We start from the raw sequence: 8518 nt of genomic DNA on the forward strand, positions 1-8518 counted from the left end.
ATGAGCACATAGACTTTTGTGCTGGGATAGACCATTGGAAGCAGAAATAAGTACAAGTATTATTATCCCTAAAGAACACCATATGTAGGATTTTGGTATTTCTTATGGGTCTGGTTTTTCATAACTAGCCGTGTGGGCAAACACAACTAACCTACCTGGCCTCACATTCTTTATCTGTGAAATAAGAGTTGCACAAAATCTTAGTGCTTTCCTTCCAAAAAGTTTGAAAGTCATCTTTAAATAGATTTACAGAGGGAAATAAATTATATAAAAGAAATACAACCAGAGCTGTGATTGAAGTAGAAATGTTTAAGAATCTAGGACCAAGAAATGCAGATGACATCTTACTAAGAAAAGTAGCTCAGTAAGCTGAGCTGTTTCTAGTGAGCGATAGGGGAAGGACCGTGGTTTCTTCCCTGTTCTGATGATATAATCTGGGCTATAAAATAATGTGATGTGTGGGTTTGTAAAGCTCCTCATGTGCAAACCAAGGGCATTTGCAGACAAGCATGCTGCGTGGGCAGTGGTGGTAAACTAAACCTGGGCTTGCTCCACATTGAATTTCGAGATGGGTGATTTCATCCTCGGCGTTCTGTCACCTTCAAACTATGGAATTCTGTTTCTGATCCTCCCAAGGATAGGAAGATGTGAAAATGCACAGTCCTCTAAGATAATCATCTATTTCTCAAGCAGTGACACTCCTGCAAAAATTTGCCTATGGTCAGAAGCTGACATACAGTAGTTTTAAACAGGGTCCCAAGAGTGATCCCATTTCTGGGTGATTTCATGAACAACCTCCTGGGACTTGGTTATCTGGAGATGATTTTCTACCAGACTGGGAAGTATTCAGTCCTTCAGCATTTATTTAATGTCTACCATATGCCAGGGGATATGTTCCATGCAAGAGACAAAAGAAAACTCTTCATCTTCAAAGAAGTTAGGGTGTAGAGTGGGAGACTGCCACACAAGCCAGTAGTTCTAATGCACTGTGGTGAGTCCCACGGAGGTCTGGACAAGGTGTTATAGTGAGCAGAGAAGTAAACCAACTTAGCCTCGTGGGGAGGTATCCTGGAGATGACACCAGAATAAGCTGAGAAAGAAGAGAAGAGGAGGAAGAAAAGCCTTCTGGGCAGAGGAAACAGTACTGGGGCGCAGAGGCAAGAGATAGTAAGAAGAGTCAAGGATCTCCAAGTACTTTGCTGGAGAATCAACTGTGTGTGTGTATGTGTGTGTGTGTGTGTGTTAGAAACAAAGCTAGACAGGTGGGCAGAACCTGCCTCACATGCCACAGTCAGGGGATTGAACTTTTTTCTGAAGGGTGGAGATCTCTGATGGAGTGCAAGTAATTATTCAAGTAATTGAATTGAAAATTAAGAATGCTCCTCAATTTTGATACTTTTTAAACTTAGAAACTGTCCATTTCATCTAGGAATTTAACATTATTTTTACAGAGTTTTTACAAACTACTCATAATTCTTTTAAAAATCTTATTCAACTTATTCAAGTTGAACTATGCAAGTAGGGAAGCAACAAAATATAGAGTCATGTATTAGGAGGCTCTCCCTGTCAATAATATAGAAGATCGCCTGGGGTAGAACGGTGGGGAGGGAAGGAGGAGGAATGAACTTAAAGGGCAAGGGGCCAGTTATAGCACTGGTCTGAGGAAGAAGTGTTCAATAGCAAATGGAAGGTTGTGGCCTCTAATTATTTTTAGGCCATCCTTTCATTTCTCAGTAAACTCTACTTGGTCATGGGATATATATATATATATATATATATATATATATATATATATATATGTTCTGTTGGATTCTATTTACTAATATTACATTAGAGATTTTTACATTGACATTTATTAGAAAGATTGATCTTTTTTTATTGTGTTATGTTAGTCACCATACCGTACATCGTTAGTTTTTTATCTTTATTTCTTATTTGTTTTCTATGCTTTGAAAGAGTATAAATAATATTTGACAAAAATGCATTTTTGCATCTTTTTGACCTACTCTTGTTGGAGGTGGGCAAATGAGGAATAGTTGTTCTTTGGTCCCAGAAGAGAAGGAAGAATAAGTAAATTTATAGTCATGAAAAAAATTAAGAATGTTCTCAATTTTGATATTTTTTTAACTTAGAAACTATCCATTTCATCTAGGAATTCAATATTATTTTTATAGAGCTTTTACAAACTGCTCATAATTCTTTTAAAAATCTTACGCATATGAGGTTTCTTTCCCCCTTAGACTCATTGTTAATGATCTGTGTTTGTGCTTTCTCCTTTTTAGTTTTTGTTTAGACTACCTGCTGATTTATCTCTATTTCTTTTCCCCCTAAGAATCACCTTCTGGTTTTATTGATTAAGTTTACTTTTTCTCTTTTGTTTTATAATATATCAATTTCTGCTTTTTATCTTAAATAATTTGTTCCTTCTGCTTGCCTTAGGTTTTATTCTTTTTAAATTACTGAGTTGAATTCATATTTAGTAATGTATTTAGAACCTCAAATTTTTTTTTTACAATGCATAGCTTTAGCTATTGACATGGGGTTTTTATTAATGTAGAGTTTTCAGTTTTATTATTTGCTAGATATTCTGCAACTTTGGAGGCAATAAAGAAATCATGACTAGAATTGTTAAAGAGTGAGTTATAACACTTCAGGTGGTTGGTTTTATTAGTTATTAATTTCTACTCTAATTGCATTATAAGCTAAGAGCATGGTCATTACTGTCATTACCATTTGTTTTAAAATACTTTTTGTATTTTAAAACAAATGTTTTAAAATACTTTTTGTATTTTAAAACAAATGTTTTAAAATACTTTTTGTATTTTAAAACAAATGTTTTAAAATACAAAAATACTAATGTATGGTCAAGTTTTATAAATGTTTTTAGAAGTATTTGAAAACCAGTCCCTTCGTTTTCAGCACTGGAATTAGAAAACGTTAATCTGATGGATTAGATTCCAGATTCTTTATACCATCACTCATTTTGAGAATTTGACTTGTTTGTAGCTGAAAGAAATAAATTGAAATCCTTCTCCATTTGGAGCAATCTCCTTAAATTCTCCGTGTTTTAAGCTTTATGTGTTCTTATGTTACAATAATTGGAATGTAAAATATAACAGTAGTTATATCTTCATTTGAGATTGAACATTTTTGTAATGTTAAATTACTCTTCTGTCTTGTTTAATGCTTTTTGCCTTGAAGTCCTTCTGGCAGACGTGACAAATTAATGCCAAAAGAGAGAGAGAGAGAGAGGGAGAGAGAAAAGCCAGAATCACTTGTCGTAACATTCATTTTACTTTTAAAATTCCTGAATGATTGAGACATATAGGTAGTTTTTGTTTATTAAACACAATTTGAGAATCTTTAAAGAATTTATTTTATTTCATATACATATATAATATTTATTACATATATAACATGTTTCAATTCTATCATCTTGTATTTTCTCTTTCTAATGCTTTCTAATGCTTCTGTTGCTTTTCATCTTTTGCTATATGGTTATGTCTTCTTTATTTTGGTTCTGTTGCTGTCCTACTATTGATATTTTGAGAGATTTATAATCTGGATCTTAGTTCCTCTAGTGGTTACCTTTATGATTGTTAATATTTTTTCAAGTTAGGTCTATTGACTCCTTGCTATGAAATATGGGAAAATCCTACACCACCCCTACATCACTACCTTGCTTTTTATCTCCTTTATTTTCACAGTGTGAAAGTTTACAACACTTCTAGTAAACGTAATAAACTACTAATGGCTTCAGTTTTCACCACCAAGTCCTTAAATATCACAACTCCCTCATTTCTGGTTCTTTATTTCAGCTTCTCTTTTGAGGGGCTGGAGTTCATTCTCTCTCAGTTTTTCTCATTAGAGCCTATGATTGTTATATTCTGACTCTTTGCATAATTGCAAACACATGGCTAATGACTATATTCATGGTTGATAATTGGTTAGTTTTAAATTATTGGGGGCATGCATATTTCTCTCCAGACCTCTCTAAACATTGCTTTGACGTGGAGGATTTTATAGATAAGTTATACTAATCCAGTGCTTCTAGTCTCACTATTATTATATTTACATATACATTATACACACACACACATTACATATTATATATATATATATCTAATTAGAACAGAGAAAGCAATAATGAAATTAGAACATATGATGAGATAGATAGATATCTATCTATCTGTCTATCTATCTCATCATATGTTCTAATTTCATTATTGCTTTCTCTCCCGAAGAGCCTTTAATACCATATGGCCTCTGGAGGGCCACAAACTATTATAATATCTAAGATTTTTCTCAGTCCCCCTTACCCTACAAGAACTAATTTTTGTCCCCTTGGGGATGATGTCATCCCTGTTGACAACATATGTGCCAACCTCATGCCCCGTATTCTCTTGTAAGCGACTTCTTTGGTGAGGATAGTGTTTTCCTGCAAATTTTCTTGGGCCACAGTGTGATCTTTGCTTCTGCAGATTTAGGGCTTGCTTGTTTCTCTGCCCACTTTTATCATATTTTTGAAAAAAATTTGGGGTCCATCTGTTCCATTCCCTTCTTGAGAACTATCAATTATGTGTGTATTAGCCATCTGCTTTCATCTTCCACGCTTCTGATCTTCTCTTTAGCCTCTTCTTTTGTTCCTTTTTTCCATTTTATTGCCTAGCTTCAAAGAGTCCATATCACTACATTTCAGATGTCTCTCTTTTCCTTTTTGCTGCTTTTAATGTTTTACTTTTTTGTAGTGATTTTATTATATCCTCTTTCTGACTTCACCACCATACTTTCTCCTGTTATGTGTGTTCTTCATTTTTCTTTTGCCTTTCAAATTTATTTTCTCCTTCTGGTATTTCCATATATCTATGCTACTATCGTCCCTCAGATTTTGGGATAATCTGCCCCTTCTCCCCTTCTCTGGGTATGCAGACCACCAGCCAGGAGATCCATGAGTATTTGCAGTATAGCTTTCGTTTGGTGATTTGTACCTATTTATTTTGCTTAGTTGGGTGTAGAAAGGAGGTGCAAATCTGGCTGCTGTTTCTGATCTCTCTTCAACCTTCTCATTTCTTGTTTTTTTCAGCCTGGGAGTCATAACTGGAGAATGTGAAGATAGAAACAATACTTCTTCAACCCTTGTTCTCCTGTTCCTCACTGTGTAACAGCCTCCATGATGATCTCAGCATGGACTAGGGATGCACTCATACTCATCCTTCCAGGTAAAGCTAGCTCCCTTGGGGACTCAAAGATTTTTTGAAAAAATATGTATTCTTATTAAGACCCAAAGGAATAGAAAAGATATCTAATGTATTATTCTACTTTATAATCGGTATAATCTATTTATATGAAATTTTTAGACAAGGCAAACCTGTACTGACAGAAAGCCCATCAGTGGTTTCCAGGGGCCAAAGAAGAGATTAACTGCAAAGAGACACAAAATAACTATGGGGATAATGGAAATACTACATATTGCCCATTGTGGTGGTGGTTACACAATTATGTACATTTGCCAAAAATCACCAAATTGTATCCAATAACTGGAAAAGTTTTTGTAAAGATGATTTTTAAAAGTTAAAGAAGCAACAAATGTGATATATATGGCTGAAACAATTCTTTTTCACTATATACATTGGATTCTTGACTCTAATAAAGTTTTGACAACATATATGAGCATACCATGAGATGAAAAAATATAATAAGAGATGTTTTCCTTACTGCAGTAGTCCCAAACACATATATATCAGAATTCCTTGGGGTATTGTCTAAATGCAGCTCTCCAGGCTCCACTCCCAGAGATTCTGACCTAAGGCCAGGTAGGGGGGATAGACCTGTGTGATCTAATGGTCTCTCCAGGTGATTATGATACATGGCAAAATTTGAAAACCATCAGCCTAGTATGTAGGCTGACCTTGAAGTAAACTGAATTGATGTCATGCCCTGGTCTATTTCAGATATTTCTAAGAATTATATCAGAAACATCATAAAAGACCTTGAAACAATAAATTGCCAATTGCATTTGCTAAATAGCTCTATAAGGAGGCCCAAGGCTTGGCAAAGTAGCCTCCCCAAATTGCAAGTCTTCTGATATGCCATTGATCCCCTTCCCTGACCTCAGCCTGGTTAAGAAAGCATACTGAATCTTTGAGCTTTAGTTTTCTTATTGGTTATTTGGCAAGATAAATAGTATCTACCTAGCTCCTATAGTTGTTCATCAGAATTAAGCAAGATAATTCATATAAACTGCTTAGCACAATGCCTAGTACATAATATGTACAATGGAACCTGGAAAATTCAGATAATCTTAACTAGTAATTGATTCCCAACCTTAACAGCAGGCTCACCCTGATCATTTCATTAACTTTATAATAATGAGACCTTAGATTTCATGCTTTTCAATTATTTGGACCATTATACCATTTACACCATTATAGTTGTTGTCACTGCCACAACGTTGTCAACGTTGATGTTGTTAATGTTGTTAGCATTATCATTATGTCTTATGTTTATTATTATATTTATTATCATTATCATCATCTCAGTGATTTTGATATCAATGGACCATCCTCTTTCTCCTGCCTGAGTTTACCACTGACATTATTTTGCGGGATTGAAGGCACTCCTCTCTTGAGTATCCAGACCTTTATTTGCCTGTTAAAGTGGAATCATTTGATAGCCACTGTTTACGTTTTTTTAAATTTAAATTCAATTAGCCAACACATAGTACATCATTTGTTTCAGATGTAGTGTTCAACAGTGCATCAGTTGCCACTGTTTACTTTTAACAAGCCATTTCAGATAAATCTAAATGTAATGTAAAACTTAGAAAAACAATAACAAAGGGTCAAATTGTAATAAAAGGATGACATTCAACCCTCTTCAAGTCTATTATTTATTTATTTATTTATAATTTTTTTTCTTTTTTTTAAGATTTTTTTTTTTTTTATTTATTTGACAGACAGATCACAAGTAGGCAGAGAGGCAGGCAGAGAGAGAGAGGAGGAGGCAGGCTCCCTGCTGAGCAGAGAGCCTGATGCGGGACTCGATCCCAGGACCCTGGGATCATGACCTGAGCCGAAGGCAGCGGCTTTAACCACTGAGCCACCCAGGCGCCCCTCAAGTCTATTATTTAATAACCTAAAATCAACCCAGATGGTACTTCCAACCACATTGCCTCACTTTTTTTTTTTTTTCTAGCCTCTGCTTTCCAGGAGCTTGGTGGAGAAGGTGATTAGAGCTGATGTTGTTGATACAGGTGAACAGAGGTGATGCGGCTGGGCAGTTACAGGAGGTAGTTAGTGACAAGGAGTCCTTAAGGTCTTCCCTCTTCTCCACTGCCCTCCCCTGAGCTGTTCTTCTGAGGTGGTCAGGCAACAACTAGCTTTTTCCCAGGTACACACATCAAGCAGAGCATTGTGATCGATCCTGAGGCTTCTGTATGCCCCCTAAAACTGAGGTTTTTTACAGTATAATAATAATTGATGTTTGACAAAGTGCTCAGTAGTCTCTAAAATTGGAAGATATCTTTTACTGAGGCCTAGATAGGTCATCCTTAGCAGAAATCACCCAAACAATGTGACTTAAACCAGATTTCATTCAGTAATTTATCAGTATTATTATTATTTTTTAAGATTTTATTTATTTATTTGACAGAGATCACAAGTAGGCAGAGAGGCAGGCAGAGAGAGAGAGAGAGAGAGAGAGGAGGAAGCAGGCTCCCTGCTGAGCAGAGAGCCCGATGTGGGACTCGATCCCAGGACCCTGGAATCATGACCTGAGCCGAAGGCAGAGGCTTTAACCCACTGAGCCACCCAGGCACCCAATTTATCAGTATTATTGAACACTACATCTGAAACTAATGATGTCCTGTAAGTTGGCTAATAGAATTTAAATAAAAATTGAAAAAAATAATTAAAACACAAAAACCCCTCAGATTTTGTGACTCAAATTCCATGGTTCTTTTCACTCTCTGTGGTACCTTTCCAGTTGGGAGGGAGACTGTTTTAGCTCTTCCCAATTAATAGCTTAAATGGAAGCCAAAATATTGACACTCCTCAGTCCTCAAGGTGGCCTGGTAAAAGCCGTGTGCCAAGATGGCCTGGTTGGTCCACGCCTGGAGGTAGGCACCCCAGTGTGCTATGTGGACTGTGATGTGGAAACTGTTAGGAGGCACTGATAGATGTTATCTAATTTCGATGTATTAATCTTCTTATGTTTTTTGTTCATACTTTAAATAAGTGGCATTCATACCTTGAACTACTGGGATTTTGAGAATTCAAAAACCCTGCTTCCCTCTGCCCCAAAATATTGGTGCTGATGGAATCAGACTTCTTCTGGGCACTCCCAGGCCAAAGGGCTTGGGGTCGCAGGAAGACAGAATTTGTGTATTTTTGATCCCCCATGTTCTTCTCTTTTATTCCCATAGCACCCCATACTTCAGGATATCACACAAGCTCTCACCCTGACTTATAATGTTGTTCTTCCTTATTGATTTGTCCCGCTAGACTATAATTTTTTAAAG

At 36.1% G+C, this 8518-nt stretch overlaps 1 long non-coding RNA gene across 1 annotated transcript in view; it reads left to right on the forward strand.

Annotated features, from left to right (window-relative positions):
- The window catches only part of LOC125105395 (uncharacterized), a 159424-nt gene extending 151837 nt beyond the window's left edge, over positions 1–7587 (forward strand). Inside the window, exons 2-3 of the long non-coding RNA XR_007128886.1 lie at positions 5084–5219; positions 7195–7587. This is a non-coding gene — a long non-coding RNA (uncharacterized LOC125105395). The remainder of the gene's footprint in view (positions 1–5083; positions 5220–7194) is intronic.
- Positions 7588–8518: the final 931 nt, after the last annotated feature.

Source organism: Lutra lutra, chromosome 7 (assembly GCF_902655055.1).
Source record: "Lutra lutra chromosome 7, mLutLut1.2, whole genome shotgun sequence".
In the NCBI taxonomy this organism is placed as follows: domain Eukaryota; kingdom Metazoa; phylum Chordata; class Mammalia; order Carnivora; family Mustelidae; genus Lutra; species Lutra lutra.